This window comes from Crinia signifera, chromosome 8 (assembly GCF_055691185.1).
Source record: "Crinia signifera chromosome 8, ASM5569118v1, whole genome shotgun sequence".
Taxonomy (NCBI): domain Eukaryota; kingdom Metazoa; phylum Chordata; class Amphibia; order Anura; family Myobatrachidae; genus Crinia; species Crinia signifera.
In genome coordinates, this window is record NC_139224.1 from 154564080 (window position 1) to 154588822 (window position 24743).

The 24743-nt window shown below is 47.1% G+C and overlaps 1 long non-coding RNA gene across 1 annotated transcript in view; it reads right to left on the minus strand.

Moving 5' to 3' along the window:
• Window positions 1-2426: 2426 nt before the first annotated feature.
• The window catches only part of LOC146026636 (uncharacterized), a 132120-nt gene continuing 109803 nt past the window's right edge, over window positions 2427-24743 (minus strand). The window contains exon 4 of the long non-coding RNA XR_014454508.1: window positions 2427-2989. This is a non-coding gene — a long non-coding RNA (uncharacterized LOC146026636). The remainder of the gene's footprint in view (window positions 2990-24743) is intronic.

Here is a 24743-nt window from a genome sequence, read left to right on the forward strand (position 1 = left end):
GTGCCAGTGACTGAACTCTGCAAATGCTGCTGCTTGGCCTGAAGAGGTGATCCCACAGGACGATCTGTGTGCAGCCCTCCCACGGACATCTTGATTATTGGCAATGCTGCTGCTGCTGCAGCAGCAGCAAGTGGCAGATAAGGCATGTGGGGTGGCCACACAGTCGCACCTGTGAATGCGGTAGTAGTGGTCCAAGGTGGACAGACATCCAACCTCACCACCCGCACTTCCGCCAGTCCCGGCCTCAGATGTCAGTCAGGACAGCAGGAGGAGCCGGGAGCGCAGCACCGCAGCTCGGATCAGTAGAGATCCGATCTGTGCCATCTCAGACCTGCCGCTCCCTGCAGACTCGCTCCCCCAAGCCTGCGGACCCATTATTCCACCACCCCCACCCTGCGCGCGCCGTCGGGGGGGGTGGCCACATTCCGGGAGCAGCAGCAGCATCAGGCTCTGACCGCTGTATTGTATTGTGAGTGACAGCGGCGGCCATAATTGGGGGGATCAGCGGCATGCGTGCAATCGTGTGGGGGTGCCATTAGGAGGTGCCTGTGCACCTCTGGCACCCCCCGTGTGCACGCCTATGGTGGCGGGGGTTACAGTGGCGGGGGTTGGGCCCCCCTGGCTCAGGGGCCCGGTCGCAGGTGCGACCGCTGCGACCCCTGTAGCTACGCCACTGGCGCCCGCAGATGTAAGACACCAGAGAGGTGTCTTATATCAGCGAGTCTGCAAAATCATTTGCTGGTCGGCGATTTTGGGGCCACCGCTGATGTTGACCTTGTCCATACGCTATTGACATATTATCGTTGACCTAGGCACTATTGACCTATCGTCCGGATATCAGGCTTCTTAGGACTATGAGAATTGACTGAATTGCAATGGATACGTCCTTGTACGCAGCCGCTGGGAATTGTGAAGTCGCCAGTTAGTGTCTCAATATACAACAGGTCTTGCATATTTTTGTACAGCTGCTTCGAATGCATCTTTTGCTCCTCTCAGAGAATAACGCTGGGCTGTGGTATAATGGCGCCACACCACACTTCATGCTCATTAATAAGATGGAGAATTATATAACGCAGTGTTTTAGTCACCCCTAAAACCCAATGACCTAGTTGACCACCTTGGGTTGCATAGTGTCCTGGCACAGAGACATTCGAAGTGACTGTATACTGATGGGTGTGGCATTGCAGTAGGTGTGTGGTTATGCCTTTCCTACACTCCAGGGTCCCTACGGAGGCACCAATCCTCCTATAGGCTCTTCTGGCCGAGGGTACATACCCTAATAGTGTTTCCTTTGCTTTGAAGATCAAAATATTATTTGACAGTTGCTGACAGGAAATACAAAGGGGCCCATTTACTATTAAATATTTGCGGCTAATTCTCCGAAAACAACCCTTTACGGGAGTTAGCCACAAATATTAAGTACCCTCGCATGAATCATGGAGGCACCTAAGCAGGGATCGCAGTTCCCTCCTGCCTTGCCGTAAGTTGCATCCTGCATAGATGTCTATGGGGGATGCAATGCTGTCCGATGTATCAATATTGGACAGCATCGCAGTCCCCATTCTGAGATGGCAGTAGCCCACTGGCTGGTAAATGGACCTTATTCTGGTTGATATGCAGAGCTGCAAAGTTGGGCCTATGGGGAAAACACCCCCATCGATGGTCGCCAACCATTGAAGGATGTGGAAGGAACACGCTAAACTAAGACACTCTGACGTGTCTTAGCTTAGCGTGTATTCCTAAGGGGAAAATGGCGGGCAGCTGACATCCGGTGATGTCAGCCGCCCGCCCACGTCACTGGGTGATTACCATGGGAACGCCTAACGTTTTTATGGGAATGACAATAAAACGCTGTGTGTTCCCATGGGTGCAGCTACCCGCCACCTCCCCATTCCCACTCTGTTTGCCATGGCTGCTAGCACATGTACAGAAATGCGCATGCGCAGGTAAAAAAAACACCATGTTCGCATGCGAGTGTACAGACCGGAATAACCCCCAATGTTCGCTTAGACTGCATTCTATATGCGATCCTATATTAAACGGGCCCCATAGCCAGATAAAAACATAAAGCAATAGGAATATACACAGGGTTGGTGATTTACACAGATACTTGCACATTGCGGCAAACAAACAAAGAAAGGTATTTATACAATAACAACTATAGCATAATAAAGATATTAATGTGTATCATGAAAGAAAGGACAAATAACCAGCTTCAGAGTTCACAGGACGGATCCTTGTTATAGACGGCATTGAAGTCTAATTTTTTTTCTTTTTGTAACATCACATGAACTTAATCTTCAAATACCTGCAGGCAGAAAGTCCTATTAATTATCAGGAATATAAAAGGGGACGTGTGTTTGTCATTTTTTGTTACACACCTTTGAAGTTTGATGAACTCATGAACCTCTCAAATGCTCCTTTCATTTACTGTTAATTGCAAGGTCTGTACAAGCGGAGATACTTATCCGATGTGTTTGTTACATTGTAATATGATGGTGTGGGGGCGAGATGAGGCTCTGATACTTCAGTGTCCCTATTACTGACACAATGTGACAAGTCACCATTAGCCGGAACAGAGCGAAGATGCGGTCCATGAGAACCGGTTGTGAGCAGTAACTGCCCCATGTTCTCTAGGAGGATTACTAATAGGTGTTTATATAGTAACACTGAGTGTACACGAGTTTGTGTCATAAACCAATACCCAGGTTCTTATCCCTTGTTGGCTGGTGCCCAGACTCACTATGAGAGGTTTATTTATACCCCTTTTACACCATTGTAAAAACCCAGGGCGGACCCGGGTCAACGTCGGTGTAAAAGGGGTAGCTGAAAAAAAAGCCAGGTCCATTTCCCCGCGAATCCTACTCTGGTCAGGACTTCTCTTGCGGTCTCCCCATGAGGGAGAATATGTCGGAATTGTGGCGGCCAGTATGACGGCGCCTGTATTTCAACCGCCGGGATCTTGACCGCATCCCTTGCACAGTGATACCTAGAAAATAAATCAACCAAATTATCAATATTATTAGTAGTATTATTATTACTACCAGAAATATAGTATATCAGAGATCGTCATTGGACATGCAGTAATGTTGCCCATTATTTTTTTCAATGACGCTATAAATTGTTTATGAACAGGCATCCGGTGAAGAGCTTTGGGAGAACACTGAGATGCAGGAGGCTGGGACTAGCAGGACCTTGTGTTTGTCCTCACCGTGCACATTTTCAGCACCACTAACCCCCCCTCCTCCCTGCAATGACTATATCAGGGCAGTGCCCAAAGGATGAATATAGATGAGCGACTATATATCAGTGACAGATTAATAGACTTATTTGTGCACAACGTTTAGCTATTTACCATCCTGTTTTGCAACTTAATAATTTACATTACAGAGAGTTGGGGGGAGAGAGGGAATGAGAGAGTGAGAGCGTGTTACAGCATGTGGGCAACTGCACCTAAAGGAAAGTAACTGTGTATACTGTCATGCACGCTGCAGCGCTCTGATACAATCATTGCACATGTACTGAGACACTATGACCACCAGCAGGCTGCATTGCACCAGACACTGTGATCATCAGCAGGCTGCATTGCACCAGACACTATGACCACCAGCAGGCTGCATTGCACCAGACACTGTGATCATCAGCAGGCTGCATTGCACCAGACACTGTGACCACCAGCAGGCTGCATTGCACCAGATACTATGATTATCAGCAGGCTGCATTGCACCAGATACTCCAGGGTTGCCTAAAATTGGGTCCCCCTCCCGGCCCCCCGGAAAGGGGGGCAACCCTCCCGCATTGCTGTCCACATCCATTGCTTCCGTGGCTCTGCCCCCAAACCGCCCCCTTTTGCCTCCCATAGATGGCCACGCCCCCTACTTCACAGAGCTGGCTGCCCTCTCCTGGAGAGGGCAGCCTAAAAGTCGGCAACTATGAGATACTCTCTGCAATTTGCATTGCACCAGACACTATTGCTACCAGCAGGTTGCGTTGCACCAGACACTATTGCTACCAGCAGGTTGCGTTGCACCAGATGCTACCCTATGCTCCTCTCGTCACCCACACCCCTATAAATAAATTGGAGTAAGTAAATGCGACTAATTAAAGTTCATGCAGGAACAGCTGGCACATGACATGGAGATAGCACAGGGTGACCCTCTCACGTGGATCCACAGCTAGCAGACTTTATTTGGGTAAGAGAATTGTGGGTTTGTCTCTCTGACTAATGTCATTTTCTCCATAAGAAATTAAACATTGCTTCCTTCCCAATCTGGTCCAGTCACTTTCTAATCATAGAGCCTGGAAAAGTTACTCCCTTGGAGAGGTGCCCAGCAGTTCTGGAGATGGGATCTTCTGGTGTCACGTGTTGGGAGACCTTAGAGGATGCATCTAAAATATGACCTACTACACCCTCTCCAAACTCAGCACCCCCACATATACCTAGTCCTATGTGCCCAGCCACTGGCAGAGCATGGGGTGAGAGGCCACTGACACACCTTCACCTGTTACTCAAAATCTCAAAACATCAAGATGCACAACAACACATATGTGTACACATCAGTTGTATATGTTGTTACACTATTATTGGCACTATTATTTATGATACAAATCAGACTGCATGATAGCACATTGCACAAATGCTCAACTCAGATACAGGCTGCCGCATCCACAGTGGCGGGCTAGGCCGGGGGGGCAGTGTGCCATGTGCCCCTCGGGCCTCTGTATTGCTGATTTTTATCAACAGGGGCTACTTGGGCGGGGGCTAAGCGGGTGGCCGGGCCAGGCCCAGGCAGCATGTGCGGTTGTACATGGAATGGTTGCTGACGTGCTGTGTCAGCATCCATTCCGCCCGGGGACTGGTCTCCTCCAGTAGCCATAGCAATAGGCAGTCAGCCAATCATAAGGCTGCCTGTTACTGCTCTGCGACTCGGAGTCAGACTGAATGCAATTCCTGTCTGCTCTGAGGCTGAGCGCGAGGAGGAGCGGAGGAGCTGCCAGGTAAGTTAATTTAAGGGGAGGGGGTGCCGCTGACTGAAATATCCTAATATAAAGGGGTCTGGGAGCCACAGAATCACATTAAAATATAACAAGGGGGGGTGTGCAAAAATTTGAGGGGGCACAAAAATCAAATAAAAATTTAACGGGTCAAAAAGATTAAGGAAAAATATAAAAGGGGCACAAAATAATAAAAAATATAATATAATGGGCAAAAAAAATCAAATACAAATATAACAGTTTAGGGGCGGAACCATTGCCGGTGCAGCCCAAGGAGTTCATGGGGCCTGAAGCCGCTGCTGTCTGCACCGCTTTCTGCCATTGCAGTCATTTCCGTTTATAAATAAAGTACAATAAGGATGCGCTGTTACTTATGGGCCGGTGCCCTGGACTTGCCCACCAGCCAGCCCCTGAGCACCCGGTAACACACTTACCATGCACTACAGTGGTAAAGGCTGGTCTTGGTTTCGGCACAGTGTTTTATATATTGTATTCCGCTAAGAGCAGAGATAGGACTTGTGCAGGGGGAGCAATGACAGACTAGACTGGATTTGAGGGTGGTTTCAGACTACGCTATCTGTGGGGCAGACTACAAAAACCTTGTGCTAATTGTTAGCGGTTACTATGGGCCTGATTCAGAATTGCCAGCTGTGCTGCAAGTGTTTGGAGCCCAGCAAGCAGGTAACCGCCTCCACCTGCCCTGCTAAATCCTGCCTTACAAAGGGATTTGCAGGGCTGCGAACGGATGTGTACAGGAACACATCTGTTTGCCTGCGGCCATGCCCTTACTGTAGGCAAGCTATGGTTGCATGCACCATCCCTCCCCTGTTATGCTTCGCCAGTCATAAGGAGGTGCAAGTGCTTTGTCCCATATACAGTACATTCAATCTCTTTGCAATTCCCACTGTGCAAGCGGATGTAAGTTCCTCTCTGCATCAGTCTCTTGTGTACAGGACACTGATGCGGAGATGAACTGATCATACACCCATTTATATTGCTCCTTTTATGAGGGTTATTACTGCAATAAATGACTACACAGAAGTCTGTAGGAACAAAACTCTATCGAAGTCATAATATATATACAGTACACGGGGTGAGACAGACTCTGCTTACTACACTTCTAATGCTGGGTACATAGCTGACTGACAGATCGGCCAGTCCTAGCCACACAAGGTGGTCCCTCTCAGCTCTGGGCCCATAGCAGCCGCACCCCCTGCACCTATGGTAGCTACAACCCTGTATTTAAGACATGTAAGTGTGACAGGGAAGGTGGCCCCTCTCAGCTCTGGGCCCCATAGCAGCTGCACTCCCTGCACCTATGGTAGCTATGCCCTTGTATATAACACATGTAACTGTGACAGGGAAGGTGTCCCTCTCAGCTCTGGACCCATAGCAGCCGCACCCCCTGCACCTATGGTAGCTACACCCTGTATATAACACATGTAACGGTGACAGGGAAGGTGGCCCCTCTCAGCTCTGGGCCCCATAGAAGCTGCACTCCCTGCACCTATGGTGGCTACACCCCTGTATATAACACATGTAACTGTAACAGGGATGGTGGCACATCTCAGCTCTGGGCCCCATAGCAACTGAACTCCCTGCACCTATGGTAGCTACACCCTTGTATATAACACCTGTAACTGTGACAGGGAAGGTGGCCCCTCTCAGCTCTGGCTCCATAGCAGCTGCACCCCCTGCAACTATGGTAGCTACACCCCTGTATATAACACCTGTAACTGTGATAGGGAAGGTGGCCCCTCTCAGCTCTGGGCCCCATAGCAGCTGCACCCCCTGCACCTATGGTAGCTATACCCCTGTATATAACACATATAACTGTGACAGGGAAGGTGTCCCCCCTGATCTTTGGGCCCCATAGCAGCTGCACCCCCTGCACCTATGGTAGTTACTGTTCACCCTGTATATAACATATGTAACTGTGACAAGGAAGGTGGCCCCTGAGCTCTGGGCGTGGCCAGCGCTGTCGCGCCCTTGCGTCCATGCCCCCTGCCATGCAATGCTGGTATTTCATGGATTGCACGATGAGGGTGGGGCTACAATGACGCAATATGCATCATTTGGTCCCACCGACTCCCGCCGACAGGAAGGGGGGAGGGTCGCAGGAGAAGACCAGCATTCCGGGAGGCTGGCCGGGAGTGGGACCTGATTTCCTGGAATCCTGCAACCCTGGTATAGAAACGTGTTTCCTCATTGCAGAGATCCAAGCTAGTGGCAAACGCAGGATTTTTAGAGGGGGGTTCCAAATGTAATCCAAGATCTCCCACTCTGCAGCACATTGCGTTAAGTACAAGAGTCTGCGAGAGTGGTAACAGCACTGAAAATTGATCTTTTTGTACACTGGATAATGTATGGAATACAGTAGTAATATTAAATAGTACAGATGGTCTATAGTATAGTCTGTTTTAAACATTTAAATAAGATAAGATAAAAGGGGCAGACTAGATGGACCAAGTGGTTCTTATCTGCCGTCACATTCTATGTTTCTATACGTGGTCAGGAAAAGTTTAAACATAAATAAATACACAAACGTAATAGAACAGTACTGCACTTTCTAAGCTCACAATCTCCCACTTCATGGTAAGGCTCCTGTCTCTTCCTCCTGGCAGCTGCTCTCTGGTCCAGTGCGATGTTTGAGGGCTCAGATCCACACATACAGTAAATGTGGTAGAAGAAGCTGGTACACTGGGCATGTGCAGCAGCTCTGCTCTCACTGCATGATGTGGTGGCAGCTCTACTGATCATATTATATACCAGTGCTATTGCTGTTATAATTTAAAGCACTTGCCAAGAGGAGGGGGTTTCTGGGCAACCCGAAACCCCCTCTGCGTTTGCCTATGCAAGCTGGTGACTTATTCTTCTTGTGTAATGCAACATTAGTATGTGACGTTCCATTATTCCACAGGAAGCTAGGGCATTGCATCCGCCAGCTCGCTGCGACTCTGAAATCTGGGACATATTCTCACTTCCCTCAAACTGGAAGCAGCTGGAAGCAGATACCTTACACAGTAAAACTCATATTATTATCTTTTCATTATGTTCCATTCGGTAATCAGTTACGTCTCCTCTGTCAGATGCCATAACTGCTAATATTAAAAGCTGGTCTCACACTCCGACAAAATCCTGGACAACATCGCAGACACTTCTATGGTTGCAAATGGCCCTTCAGTGTTTTGTGGGGGGGCTTTATAATCATACTACCCCAGTCAAAAGGTCCGCATTATAGATAGTGGCAGTGATGCCCCCTCCAGTTATTATTCCTGTATAATGTGTTTGTTGTGAAAACACAGAGGCATGAAGCTGTTATTAGACCTGGTCTGGATCCATCTCTTGGTCACGTGTCACATCCAGGATCTCTCCCGGCCGTTCTCCTGAGTCTACATTTACTCCCTCAGGTCCTAGAAAGGACGTGAGTCACTCAGGGTTTGACCTGTAATGAAGGTGGAGTGTCATTGTGTTAATTGTTATAATTACTTTTCTCTGAACTTTCTATTTCTTGGTCAGTTAAACTGGAAATCAAAGTGTGTCTGACACAGGTGTCGCAGTCATATCTGCACCACGAGCTGGTTCAGGAAAACAGTGAAGTAACTGTGCTCCTGGACAAAGTATGCTCAAATGCAAGGGCTGCAAATACATTTCGTATTTTTGCATGCAGGGTAAATACTGGCTGCTTTTGCATGTAGCTCACAAGCTGAGTGGACAATCTCTCTCATCTGCTGCACTACATGGTTTTACTGAGGTGCAAAGTTACTAATTGTTTCACTTTGTGCCCAGCTCAGAATCAGCCTATTACTGGGTAATATTGGCAGCAGCCAATCACATTTGGTAATTTGTCAAGTGCAGCTTAATACATAAAAATGTCAATCCTGGGGTCAGTGGGATCCTGGGATTTTGGGCTATTTTTATCCCGGGATTGGAGGATATTGAAATGTCCATGTGCATTTTCTCCCTTTCTGCCAGGCAGTGCTGAGCACCAGCAGCACTCGTCTCAGGGGCTTTGTGGATAACATGCTGTGTGTCTGCGCAGCAGGATTTTAAAGGCAACGTACCGGCCTGCCCTCTCAGCTGAGTCTGCCAGTCCCTGCACGCCCTGTACGACAGTCCCTGCACTTTCTGTCCGACGGTCCTGCGTGCCCATTCCCCCGGCCCCCGCAAGCCCGCTCTGCCCGTCCCCACACTCTCTGTCTGCCTGTCCCCGCATGCCCACCCCGCCGATCCCCACATGGCTGCTCCGCTGTTAGGACGCCAATCCTGGGATTGGTAGTTTTTCAATTTTGAATCCTGGGTTTAAAAAATATCCCGGGATTGGTCTCCCTACCCACACACTAGTGCGATTTGGGCACTTTTCATCCTATTCCGATGGCTTTGTCCGATAAATCAGATGAAAAGTGTAAAATCACAAATAACCTCCGATTCCTATCTGATGTGCATCAGATCGGAGATGGAGATCACAAGGGCTGCAATAAGGATTTGTCAGAACTCATGCAATATATTGTATGCAATCCTGCTTTCTGGGAGCCCTGCGGCTCTCCGGAAGGCAGTTGGCGGGGTATCACATGCGAGGGAGGCATGTGATATCTTGTATAATTGTATGGGCACCTTAAGTCGTTTAACATTTTCCGAGAAAATCTCGGAGTTCTGCCAAATATATTGCAAGCTCTTCAGGTCAGGGAATTGGTACCGGTCATGTCTTTAGTCTCGGGGGAAAGTGTTGTACTCACTGTTTACAGGACACATTCTCTATGGTGTTTTGCAAATAAAAAGTGAAGCTTAGAATAATTAGTGTATGTTCTCTCCTGTAATTAAATCCTGGATTCATGCACGCAACATACCAAGATGCATCCTGCTCAAAACATAGGTATCTGCACCAGGTGCATGTCGGGAATACATGTCTGTATCCTTAGGTACAGGGCCGGCACCACCACTAGGCAGCCTTAGGCATTTGCCTAGGGTGCCGGCCACTGGAGGGCGGCACTTGGGAGCCCCCCTCATGGAGCAAGTTGACAGGTAGTGCCGCAGCGGTGCCCGCACCATCCCCACCCACCCGTGGAGCCAGGTTAGCACAGCGGCGCCCGCAAACCCCCGTGGAGCTTGGTGAGTTAGAAACGCCCACACCATCCCCACACCCCGCCCCTCATGGAGGGACTCGGCAGCAGCGGCCGCATTCCCTCCCTTTCCCCTTCCTCGGTTGTAAATTCTCCCACTTGCGTGTGTGTGAGGGGAGGTGGAGCGAGCGACCCGCCGCAACCCCCCCCCCTGTCATGAGCGACTCAGCGGCCGCATCTCACCACCCCCCCCAGGAACAGGTGAGCGGCGGGAGGGGAACAGGTGAGCGGCGGGGGGAAGGGGTATGCAGGCGCTCCCCCCCCCTCCCCCTGCCTGGGGCGCTGCTGTACCTGGCACCGGGCCTGCTTAGGTAAAGACACGACAGTGACTGATTCAACATAGCCAGGACATTGATGATTTAAGAACTATTAGCTAGAGAAATGTCAATCCTTAATCAGCCAACTAGAAATTGGTGCACTTGATAGTCATCAGTTTTGCGTGTTGTGGCCCCAGTGCACGTCATCCTGCAAGAGATACAGTGCTGTGCATATGTTTTAGGCAGTTGTGGAAAAAGAATGCTTTAAATAAAAGAATAGTTTATTTTTTATAAATTACCAAATGAATGAACAGAAGAAAAATCTAAAATAAATGAATATTTGGTGTGACCACCTTTTGCCTTCAAAACAAACATAAATTATTTTAGGCAAACTTGGGCAAAATCAGGGATTTTGTCGGATTATATCAAGTGTAGGATTAACCAGTCACACCAAACTGGTGATAATGATCATAACTTTCATATGTTGGTTGAAACACAATCATTAACTGGCACAGAAACAGCTGTGTAAAGGTGCCCATACACGTTACAATTATTGTATACAATATTGTATACAATATCGCATCTCATCCGATCTCGGTTTTGCGATGACATCAGATGAGATGAGATCTAGTACAAAAAGTATGTGCAGCACATACTTTTTGTACTAGATCTCATCTCATCTGATGTCATCGCAAAACCAAGATCGGATGAGATGCGATATTGTATACAATATTGTATACAATAATTGTAACGTGTATGGGCACCTTTAGAAGAGTAAAATTGGGTGAGGAACAACCATACTCTGCTACAAAAGGTGAAGACATTTTCATGTCAAGGTTATGGAAGACATTTTCATGTCACAGGACATATACCATGAAAATACTGAGCACAGTAACAAGACACAAGGTAATTATACTGCATCAGCAAGGTCTCTCCCAGGCAAAAATTTATCTCCCAGGCAAAGATTTCAAAGCAGACTGAGGTTTCGATATGTGCTGCTCTTTTAAATAGCACAGAGAAATGGGCACAGTTGAGGACTGTAAATGCAGTGGTTGGCCAAGAAAACTGAGCATCAGATAAAAGGAACACCTTGCGTACTTCACTTTGAAATTGTAAAATGTCCAGCAGTGCCATCAGCTCAAATTGGCAGATACCACTTTTATTTTTTAAAGCATTCTTAAGGGGTGTACTCATGGTGCAATTGCCTTGCTATTCGATCCCGATTTGATTTGGATCAAAACACATTCGATTTGGACTGTATAGTACAGATCTGTACTATATAGACTTGCCTGTAGTTTATTTTTCTATTTGATTTCAAATGCGTTCGATTTCTGTTTGATTTTGATTCGATTTTGCTTATATAAGAAAAATCAAATAGAAAAATAGAACACATCGGACCATGTTCACTGGGGCATAACTTTGCAGAATTTGTCCACACCGGCCTAAAACTGTTGCACTGTACTATACATCTCCAAAAAGATGTATCTAGGAATGTATCCAGGACTGATAATGTTGCAATTGCAAGAATAGCCTTTGATGTATTTAGCCTCTCCAGGCTTAAGGGATTCCAAATATTCAGTGTGTAGGGATGCAATGCATATAGGCCCTTATTCTGGTTCACTCGCAAAGGCAAATTCCTTCTTAATTGGACAAAACCATGTGCACTGCAGGGGGGCAGATGTAACGTGTGCAGAGAGAGAGAGTTTAGATTCAGGTGGGTTATTTTGTTTCTGTGCAGGGAAAATACTGACTGCTTTATTTTTACACTGCAATATAGATCTCACTTTGAAGTAAAACCCCACCTGCAGTGCACATGGTTTTGTCCATTTGACAAGGAATTTGCCTTTGCGAGTGAACCAGAATAAGGGCCATAGATCAATATGATTACGCAACTTGCATGAGCGTGCGCAGTATGCTTTTGTGTATTGCATGCAAAGCAAATGGATGAGGGTCCGTTTGTAAATGAGCCCCAAACTTTTTTTCCTACATTTCAGATGCAGCCATGTATAAGGTATAGATATCTTTTACTGTCGCTCCTTATCTAGAACCTTAAGTATAGGCTGGGTTAATAAGCACCAACTCCAGTCTGAGTTCTGGGCACAGTGCGCCAGCTGTTCCACATAAAATACACAAAATAAAGAGAGCGCACTGTGTTGATCTTTTGTTATTAGATTTTTTACTTAATTATTATTTTTAATATAATAGGTACACCTTAAAATACACAATTATGCATACGTGCATATACACAATAAAAATTATACACTTTAAAATAGAAAATGCATTCCGACTAGCACCAAAGAATGGCCCAAGTTCATAATCAATTGCCAACTTAGTATAGAGCTTCCAAATGGATATAATGAATGTCACTTCCAATTGAAGTTATTATGATGTATCCAATTCAATTTAGGAAACAAGGTTTGTATGAAGTTATATTACCGGCTGATGATGACGGTAGCAGCAGTCCAGTAGCTGCGTGTCCGCTTCCACCGGTGTTGCTCCGATGGACTGGGAGCCGGTACCGGGAGCAGACACTCCTGAAGCAGGTGAGAACTGGTCTGCTGACAACCAGCGTGGCCCCGATGTTGTGGGAGCCGACGCTGGGAGCTGACACAGTTATAGATGTTATACCTCTCCCGGAGTAAGCAGCTGATGGCGGGTGACGCTTGGTCCACTCGTTACCAGCGTTGCCCCGAGATGGAAGGGGCCGGCGCTGGGAGTTGACACAGGTGTAGACGCCCTGGTTTCTGCGATGGAGATTGCACCTGTAGTGGTGCTGGGACACCGCCAAGATCAGGTCGGGTGAAGTTCAGTCGGCTGGATGCTGGGCAACAGTAGGTTGGTAGCCTTGGCTATCTCTGATGGTGGTAGTCGGAAGGATTTAAAAGGGTTCCCATTTGGGCAACCCTTTTTCTGTTCCACATAAAAGCAGTTCTTTTACAACAAAGTTACCGTATTGGGTGAAACTGCTGAGAGCTGATGTCATTATTAATCCCTATTGTCCCAGATTCTGGTCCCTGCAGCTCCTCCCTGGCAGTGCCCCCAACCAGAGATAATATTTAGTTGATGTTGACAGCTCCAGTAGGAAAACATGTTGCTTAATACCAGCTGAAGTCGTCAATTAAACCAGTTATTGCTGCTTGGTTAGATCTCACCCACGCACTAATGAATACTTGTAAAGGATTAGCGCTGCCTGCGCCAAGGATTCTCTGTTATCTGCCCTGATCGCTGCTGCCTGGTGCCAGCTGCAGATTACATGACAGAGAGATGCTTTAACATGTCTGCAAGTCTGTCATGTGAATTACATGTGGTAACATCTCCTTCACGCTATGGCCAGCAGCAACTTACACTAGGATTACAGGTGGTAACAGACCCCCTACAACATTACAGGGAGACCTACTGGGGTGTCCCAAACCAGTGGGGTGAGCATGGGAACCTTATACCTCGTTTCTACATACTTCTTCCCTGAGTGCATGGCTGTCCTGTAGACCCACTAACAGTGATCCGAAACTCCTGTGGCTCCAGCATATTAGGGTTGGCCATCGACCATCGATGATTTGAAATAATAGATGGTTTATGGCCGATGTTGAATACTTTTGCCCATCGATGTGCAATAACCAGATGGTTTCCCTACATTGATGGCACAGGAGAACCGATGTTTCTTTTTTTTCTTTCTTTCAGTACTTGTGTATTATCACGGCGCCCCCGATTTCCATCGCAGGTCATTGTACAACCAAAAATCGTGTCGCACGGCATGCGATATGATCTCATGCGATGCGACCGATTTTAAATCGCACATGCACCCAGATGCCTAATTCCTATGTTAAATGCCCACCAGACCCGATTTTAGATTGTACACCCAACCTGATGGGTAATGACTATGTTAATTGCCCCCCATTGTTAACGCCACCCCACCATCAACGCCAACCCGAAGCGTGGCGAGCGCAGCGAGCCCGCGAGGGGTGGCGGTACGCGTCCTCTGACCTTTTCATACCCCTACTATTCACGTTGGCGTGGAGTTGATTCTATATAGTGTGGCGAGCGCAGCGAGCCTCCGAGCCCAAAGTGTGGCGAGCGCAGCGAGCCCCTGGAGGGGACACGTAATACTTGTGAAGTTTTGCGCGGACGCTCGCCACGCTTCGGGCTCAGTGGCTTGCTGCGCTCGCCACACTATATACATTCAACTCCACGCCGACGTGGATAGTGGGGGTATGAAAAGGTCGGAGGACGCGTACCGCCGCCCCTCACGGGCTCGCTGCGCTCGCCACGCTTCGGGTTGGCGTTGATAGTGGGGTGGCGTTAACAATGGGGGGTCATTTAACATCCTTATTACTAGAGACAGGATTATATGCATTTGCATATTTGCATACTTTGCCCATTCTCACTGGTTATTGCATATTTTACCTAAAATCTAGTGATGGTGCATATTTTAGGCCCCGCCCCTTTCCCACCCGCGAGTTGCAGCACTGCTTTGCCCTGCTGCTGCTGGCCAGGTAGTGGTAGAGTGTGCAGGCTGGGGCAATAGTGGGGAACCTTGGATGTACGCTATGTCTGATCCATGTAAGCTGCCAATCCATGTTGATAAAAGTCAGTCAGGGCGGATGCCATTACGAAGCTCCTGAAACACAGTGAGTATGTGGCGCAGGGAGAAAGCCTTCCACTGCGCTGCCCTCACATGCTATGCTGACATTTGATCCATCGGCGCTGGAGATGAGGGTCCGTGCAGTTGATGCAAGAAGAACTTTGGACGCTGCAGTATGCTGTAGCAGCCAGCATACTGACATATGCAGATGCTGTGGGCCTATTTTTGAGGTTTATTTGCAACTAACTGTATGCTGATTTTTAAATAAATAAGTTAAAAATTACTTTTTTATTATTTAATGTAGCATATTTTAACACTTTTCATGCATATTTTAAGTATTTTTCATGCAGATTTGCATGCATATTTCAAGCTTTTTTTGTTGCATATAATCCTGTCTCTACTTATTGGGCCTTATTCTAGTTCACTCTTTCTGACAAAATCCTTCTTAGATGGACAAAACCATGTGCACTGCAGGTGGGGCAGATGTAACTTGTGCAGAGAGAATTAGATTTGGGTGGGGTTTTTTCTTCAAAGTGAGATCTATATTGCAGTGTAGAAATAAAGCAGTCAGTATTTTCCCTGTACAGAAACAAAATAACTCACCCAAATCTAATTCTATGTGCACGTTACATCTACCCCCCCCCCCCTGCAGTGCACATAGTTTTGTCCATTTGAGAAGGAATTTTCCTCTAAGAGTGAACTAGAATAAGGGCCGTTACCCATCAGGGTGGGGATACAATTAAAAATCGGGTCTGGCTGGGCATTTAACATTAAAATCGCGTCGCATCGCATGCCATTATAATGGCATGCGATGTGACGCAATATTAAAATTGTACACTCTGCCCGGGAAAAGCCTCAAATCGGTCCCATCGCATGCCATCGCACGATGGGCGCCGTGATAATACACAAGTACCTTTTTTTCTCCAAAGGTGCCAGGACATGGAGCATAGCTCCACCCTCCGACAACCCTGCAGCCCCGCCCCCATGTTCTGATTGCCCCACGGGCCATTCAGTCAACAATAATGGATGTCCATCAATAGCTAAAACTAACAATGGTTATCCATCACATAGTTTATGACTATTGATCGCGACTGCACCGATGGTCACCCCTACATCATATTAGTATGTACATGATGTGGGGAATTTGGTATGGGGAAATTGGTAAATAATGCCGGTATAGTAGGGATATATTGCTGATAAAATGGGGATATATACGGCTAGTATAGTGGGGATAGATTGCCGATAAAATGGAGATATACTGCCGGGATAGTGGGATGTATTTTGAGTATGATTTTTATAAGCACAAATCATTACAATAACACAATATAATGCGCACGTGAACATGCATAAACTACTGCAGATAATATTGCTAGGGAGTCCTGTCATCCAGCGTTCCTTGTGCATTATAAGGAATAAAGAAGTCACCATGGAGATTAGAGTTTTGCAAAAACAGCAAACAAAAAATAATAATTATATGAATCACATTAGGGGTGCGTGCATTGTCCTATACGGAATGTTAGTATTAAGAATATGCAGCAATGGAGGGGGCGTGGCCTGGCAGCCATAGCGATAGAACGTGTGTTCTGAGAGCTCCGTCCTGCACAAAGTTTAGAACCAGCTCCCTTCCCTGATCCCCTTCCCTCAGCATCCACCTCGACCTACCTACCCTCTGCAGAACTCCTGGAAGCCGGTTGCGGAGCCGGGGAGGGCCTCCTGCCTTCCTGCGGGTTGCGGCCTGGTGATCCACGTAAAGCCGGGACCTCGATTTCGGAGCGGGCGGCGGAGGTGAGCTGACGCGCACCGCCCGATCCATCCAGCGGCGGGTGAAGCGGCGGCGAGGAGAGGACTGATCTGCAAGCCGGCTAGAGGACCCGAGGACTGCAGGGGCGGCGCGGGAGAGAAGACGGGACCCCGCTACTTACTAGGAGCCGCGGCCGCCATTGCTACAGACGCGCCGGAGACCCGTCACGTGGAGAGGTAAGGCGCTGCTGGAGAAGTGCAGCGACCCCTCTCCCTAGCCCTGGGGCGTTGATCGGCCGCGTCCCCACCACAACATAGCCCAGCATAACCGGGCGGAGGGGCGACTCAGCCCCAAAAGGGACCCCTACAGCCAACACTCCTCCTGCTCCCTCCTCCAGCACAGAGCAGTCCTACTGCCAGAGCGGGCCACAGAACCTCTCCCTTAGCCACCTGAAAGCAGAAGAGGGACTCCACATCCAACAGTGTTCCCCCCTAGCTGGTGACCCACTGTCCATTCCTTAGCATAGAAACTGAACACTCATCCAACCGGGGCCTGACCTATAAAATAGTGAGTAGGGTGAAACCCATCCCTCACTTCCACTTTCAACGTGCAAAACTCCGGCCCAATAATAAGCCACAGGTCCAGCGATCAATAGGGTCTGGGAACTGCCCCCCGCCATTCAGTCCTGTCCAGCAGCCCTACTAGCTGGGGTGTATGAGAGGCGCTTTTACTTGGGGGAGCGCCTCTTTCCATCTACCCCACATCGCCTCTTAAAACTGAGCTGTAGCTCTCAGTCCGGGACATACATTCATAAAACACTGCTGTGCTCCGCTACGGAGACAAGGACATCGCTGGCATATTAAATATCTGGATTGGAGAGGTCTGCGGATTCCTTGAACCTACTCTACTGTATTTAGCCACCACCGCAAATATGTAATTGCCAGGCCACATGACTTTCTGACGACAGTCCGCTCCCACCACTGTCATTAATGCCCTAAAGGTTAACTTCATGAGAGTATATCGCTAACTACCCGCTCACTACATCATCAAAGATATCTGCCTGCACTATTTTCAGATAAGACGCCCACCTTACATCATGCCTCCCAAAAAACACAAGGCTGCTGGGCCTGTCTCCCAGGTCTCCTTCTTCAAACCCTCCCCCCAACGCCCCACTGGCCCTAGTGCAACAGCTACCAGCCCCGCACCTTCGCCTCTGGTGGCCCCCTCGCCTCCCACAGCAGAGCCTCCCACATCTCAACTCACCTCACCCCACTCCTGCCCTGGCGACTCGGAGGCCTTAACAGTTGGAACCTTAAGACTCTTGTTTCATCAATTTAAAGACGAGGTTACCTCTGAATTTCGCACTATGCTCCAAACATGTCAACGTTCCGTCGAAGAACTTGGAGAACGTACAGATCACTTAGAAATAAAAATGGGGGAGATAGTGGGCTCCCACAACTCCTTAATCGATTCTCACGACACTCTAGAGGGTGAGGTGGCGGCTTTGAGAGAAAAGGTCGCGGATCTTGAGGATCGCTCGCGTAGGAATAACCTCAAATTGAGAGGGATTCCAGAAACAGTTTCCAACAGCAGCCTACATGACTACACCATGGATATCTTTAAAAGACTGCTCCCTTCTGTCTCGTCTCACGACCTGCTCCTAGACCGTATCCATAGGCTACCGAGGCCGAGATCAGCTCCGGAGGGAGCCCCAAGGGACGTTCTAATGAGAGTCCATTTCTATCACGTCAAAGAAGCGCTACTAAAGGCAGCCAGACCTTCCTCAGATACTGCAGAAGCCTTGGGATCGTTACAACTATTTGGAGATCTCTCCCAAAGTACCCTTACTATGAGGCGCTCTTTTCAACCTATTACCTCAGCTCTCCGCAAGGCAGCCATCCCATACAGGTGGGGTTTCCCCACCAAAATCCTGATCTCCAGAGAGGGCTCTACCATCATCATCTCTAATGTGGAGGATGGCATGAAGTTGCTGGCAAAGTGGAACCTCCCGGAACACTCAGACGTCCCTTCTCCAACCCGCCGACTCCAGCCGGACTGGTCGGGGGTCGAGAAGCAAAATTAATGTACTAGGCCTTCGGTCCAATTTGCCATGTAAACGTTTCTTTTTTCTAATCCAGGGACTCAGGTCGACACTATTTGACCATGGAACCTCCTCTCAGGGCTTCATAAGATTATCGGTATCTATACGGGGATTGTTGATAGACATAGAGTGCTGGGAGGAACCCAATGCTTAGACCTAGCTCCTTTCTCTTTCTTCTCAAACTCCGCTTATTTGTAGATCCTGTTCCCTGGGATTTGTGCGGGTAGTTATATCGTTAGTTCCTACTGTTACCTATAACTTAGCTGTTAGTTAGCTCGGTGGGGGCGGGGTAAGTGACTGTTACCCCCCCACGCCTTATGTGTGAGGCAGTGCGCCTTTGGTGCCTCACTTGGGCTCCCCTTGGAGTCTCCTTACTTTTTTTGTTACTGTTTGACTTCCCTGTTTATATGTGCCCCATTGTGTCTCCCTCCCCTGTCCTGTCTGTTTCCTCTTGCTCCCAAACACCTATAAAGTATAACATAAAGATGCTAGAGTTAACAAAAATGTACATTGTTAGAGCACTTTTTACTTTCCACGATGGTTAGGATTATCTCACTAAATGTTAAAGGCCTGAATTCCCCTCAAAAGAGGAAATTAGCCCTTTCTTTCTTTCATAAAAAAAAAGCGAGTATAGTAGCCATCCAAGAAACCCATTTTATGAAGTCTGCTCCCCCCCGCTTCTTCAATGGGCACTTCCCATGTTGTTATATGGCGAATGGCCCGAATAAGAAGGCTGGAGTAGCGGTCCTTATCTCAAACACCTGCCCCTTTACTTTGGAATCTCAGGTTTCCGATCCAGAGGGTCGGTACCTTATATTGGTTGGGTCCCTCGATGGTAAAATGGTCACCCTAGTGTCATGTTATGCCCCCAACACAAGGCAATTGCAATTCTGTAAGAAGGTCTGTGCTGCAGTACAGCGATGTGCGAAGGGAGCTATTATGATGCTGGGGGACTTTAACTTAGTTGTTGACCCCATAGCCGACAAGTCCAACCCGACTAAAGCTTCCCTTCACTGCCCCCCAACACGAGCTGCTAAGAATCCTACTGGCTTTCGTAATATACTAGGTGAATTCGATCTCTATGACGCTTGGCGCACCAAACACCCGAGAGATAGAGACTACACTTTCTATTCCCATGTACATTCCTCCTACTCCAGAATTGACTTAGTTTTAACAGACAAATGGACACTATCGTCCATCTCCAAAATTGAAATTTTGCCCATGTCCTGGTCCGATCACTCCCCAATCCTTGTAGTCTGGGATGTCAGCGCCTGGAGCACCACACCAGGTCCATGGAGGATGGGTAAATATATACTTTCCCAGCCAGAGGTTCTTAAATCCATCCGACAAGCCATCACATCTTACCTTGACAGTAACTCCCCTGAAGACACCAATATTTTTAACCACTGGTGTTCACTTAAGGCAGTTACACGAGGAGCTATCATTCAAGCAGCTGCCAGACTCAAGAGAGCAAACAAAAAAGATATGGAGTTAGCTGAACAGGAAATGACTAGATTGGAGGAAGCTCACAAAGCAGACCCCCCTAACAAAACCCTTCTTAGACAGCTACGGTTGATGAGGGATAAAGTGAACTCGTTCTATCTCCAAGAGGTGCAACGTAACCTATCTCGCTTGAACCAGAGATTTTATGTCTTTGGCAACAAGGCAGGTAGGCTACTGGCCCGCAAATTGAGAGGGCGCCGGGCGAAGGCCCGAATTCATCATATCTCCACCCCAGGGGGGGCCGCTGTTTCGGACCCAGGTGAGATAGCTAACGCATTTGCAGAATACTATGCACAGCTGTACAATTTACACTCTGATATGGAAACTCCCCAACCGCTTGAGGCTGACATCCAAGCCTTCCTAAATAAATTGAATCTACCTAAATTAGATCATGAGACATGCCTGGCTTTAGACTCCCCTTGGACCCTCGTGGAGATAGAAAGGGTTATTGACGATTTACCCCGAGACAAGGCCCCGGGACCGGATGGGTACCCGTCTAACTTCTATAAAAGTTATAAACTAGAATTAGCCCCAGTTCTACTAAAAGTCTTTAATGAAGCTTCTTCCTCCCGCTCATTCCCCAAGGAAATGTTAGAAGCGCAAATTGTGGCAATCCCTAAACCAGGCAAATCGCCAACATCAGTATTAAACTACCGCCCAATAGCGCTTTTAAACGTTGATGTTAAAATGTATGCCAAATTGGTAGCAAATCGCCTTTGCCCCCTTCTCCCCTCCCTTATAAACCCAGATCAGGTGGGTTTTGTACCAGGTAGGCAAGCCCCTGACAATACCCGCAGAGTCTTCAACATAATGGAATACTGCGATTTTCACAAAACTCCTTTATTAATCCTGTCGTTAGACGCAGAAAAAGCCTTTGACAGGCTACACTGGGGTTATCTCAAATCTGTGCTGCTCTCATTTGGCTTCCAGGGTAGATTTTTAGACTCTATTATGGCCCTATACTCGACCCCGTCAGCAAAGATATTTGTTAATGGAACCCTCTCTTCTAGTTTTAACATCACAAATGGAACTAGGCAAGGATGCCCTCTTTCGCCCCTCATCTTTGCACTGGCTATAGAACCTCTGGCTGAGACCATTAGAAATGACCAAGAGGTGGAGGGACCAGAAATTGGAAACACACCTCACAAAATTAGTTTATTCGCCGATGACATATTGTTATGCATATTAAATCCTACCTCCTCTCTCCCCAAACTACACAATATCCTTGACAGATATGCTAAAATATCGTATTATAAACTTAATACAACTAAAACGGAAGCCCTTCCTCTTAACATCCCCCTGACGACATTGGCCCCCCTTAAAGATTCCTACAAATATGCTTGGCAGTCGCGAGCTATTAAATACCTAGGAGTCCATCTGTCAAGAGATGCTGACCTCATTGATTGTAACTTTGCCCCTCTATTAAGCTCACTTGAGAAACTCACGCAGGACTGGCTTCTCCACGAAATATCCTGGCTGGGGCGTATAGCAGCAGCTAAGATGATGTTATTACCCAAACTAATGTATCTATTCCGCGCTATCCCCAGATCCATCCCCAGACACCTCTCCCTCAGAATCAATAGGTTATTCTCTCGATATATATGGAAAGGAGCCAGACCACGTATAGCCAGACACACCCTAGTGCTACCAAAAGAGTCGGGCGGGGTCGCGTACCCTGACTTGGATAGCTACCACTCTGCTTGCATTCTTAGCCAGGCTCGCGACTGGTTCGCCGACACAAACCCCAAGCCATGGGTTCTCATAGAAAGACACTTCCTGGAGAGACACGAGCTATCCAAGCTTTTTCTCCTCCCTAAGAAGGCGGTTCCCACCTGGACAGGCCCAGGCGCTGCGATCAGGACCACCTTGGGCGTTTGGCATGCGGTGACGGCAACAGACCCAGATGTTTCCCTACCGGCCCCTTGCCTCCCTATCAAATCATTGGCTAGCCTCATCCCTGACCTCAGTCTGGGCGCATGGGTGGAGGGAGGAATTGCGTGCTTGAAAGATATCTTGAGTGCGGGTTCCCTCCTATCTTTCCACCAGCTCCAGACTCAGTTTCACATAGCTAAACAAGACTTCTTTAAATATCTTCAGATTCGCCACTGGCTATCTATCCATTTGGGGAAACGACAGCCACGTTGGCCAGCCGCAATGACTATCCGACTGTCCTCTAACAACCACAGAGGAGGCATTTCTCGATGGTACCAATATATTGTTTTACTGGGTAAGAAGGAAAAATTTGTGTCTCAAACTAGCTGGGAGCGTGATTTGTCTCGGGTCATTCCGGATTCTGAGTGGGAATCGATATTCAAGTCCTGCTTTGGGTTGTCTAGATGTTTGCACCACTGCGAAATGTTTTACAAGCTATGTCACAGGGCATATTTTACTCCGCGGCGGCTCCACGCCATTTGGCCATCGACATCTAACCTCTGCTGGAGGAACTGTGGATGTGTTGGCTCTTTACTGCATATTTTTTGGGAATGTCCGTTCCTGGGGCCGCTGTGGGGTGAGGTATTCTCCCTAATCAAGGAAGTCCTAGGAATGTCTGTCCCGCAGGAACCTACGGTGGCCCTACTCCATAGCATCCCATTCCCGTTGCTTAGCTGTGATAAATATATATTGGGCCACATTCTAATTGCCACTAAGGCGGCCATAGGCCGTCTTTGGAAATCCCCTTCTGTGCCTAACATCCAACTTATTATCAACAACGTACATAAACACTATATTTTTGAGACGGCTGGTAGTAAATATTCCCCTTCGCCTTCCTCAATACAGATCAAATGGTTTAAGTGGGGAGAGTTTCGGGAGAGAGGAGGTCAGCCCCTCGACCACACTGAACCTGTTGACTTATTAGTCCTCCACTCACCCGAAATGAATGAGTGATTCCCCTGATTTCTTAGAGTCTATGTTGTTATTACTTAAAGACCAGCTACCAAACACCTCTTTCTTTGTGTTCCCCCGTCCTGTGTCTTCTCCCCCCATGTGTCTGTCTTTACCCATTTCTTACCGTTTATTTTCAGTATTAATAAATTTGGGACATTCCGCTGGGATATTAATCTAAAACTGGACAAGCTACGACTGAGTTAGTCCGAAGCACCTCTCCGTGAGTGGAGAAAATTCCTTTTTTGTTCTTCTTTCTCTAATTTTTATTCTTTTTTCTAGTATGTGTCCTGTTATATCGTTAGTAATACTTATCGGATATGCTTGTATAATGACATGTTCATGTGTATCCCAGCTTGTCCTACTAATAAAAATCTAATGTTTAAAAAAAAAAGAATATGCAGCAATGGTGTTAATTAATAAAGTCTCCCCAATCTGCTGCCAGATCTACACATATTTGTTGCAGGAAATTAATTACACCTTTAGGAATACCCATGATATTTCTGCTCCAGATGTACAGTATTACCCCTGTACAACATTCTTTGTGCCCATATAATGTCATCCAAAATTGTTTTATATGTTTCATTGTAGAGTATACTGCACTAACAAAAGCTCCATGTATTACATTGGTAAAACAACAATAAATTTTTTGGGGGGGGGCTTTTTTTTAATAACTATTTTCCGATTCTCTCGATCGAAAAATTGCCTTTGTGTCTTTTTTTTAAACTTTGCTTTTGTCCCTTTTACAATGATCATTACATATTACAGTTTTTGAATATATAAGAAGTGCATTTAAGGGGTAGATGTATAAAGCAGTGATAAGGGAGGAGAAAATAGCCAAAGGAGAAGTGGCCCATGGCAACCAATCAGCACTGAAGTACCATCTAGAATTTGCATAATATAAAATCATACAGAGCAGCTGATTGGTTGCCATGGGTTACTTCTCCTCTGGCTTACTTCTCCTTCCTTACCACTGCTTCATACATCTACCCCTTAGTAAGTAAGGGAGGGGCCAAACGCGCGGAGGGGGGGGGGGGGATCAAGATGAATATTTTCATCAAAAGTTGTTTGTTGTCATTTTTTTTTTATAAAAGTAATTCAAAGTCATAACAAAAGTTTGTTTTATTTTTACATACAATAACCATGAAAATAGGGACATTTTCTTAAAATCCATCATTTCACTCTTATAACGACAAAAGCAAACTTTTTCGGGTAAACCCTGTTTTCTTCCTACACATACTGTATTAACTAATAAACAACAGCCAATGTTACAATCATATAATTGTCCTTTCCCATTATATACAATACCATCCCACTCAGTTATGGAGCTCAGCATGGACGCACCCAGCAACAGTAAATAAATAATCATATTATAATATGCAAATGAAGGAGTGTTGGTGGGTGACCACATTAGGGACTTGAATGAATAAAATCAATACAAAATAAAATCTGGAACAAATAATCTAGAGTCACAGGTTTGGGAATAAAATACTTGTTATAAAATAAACCTCAGGTCTGTCACGTTTTGTGTTCCGCATTATTTTTAGAGTTACTCTCTGGGATT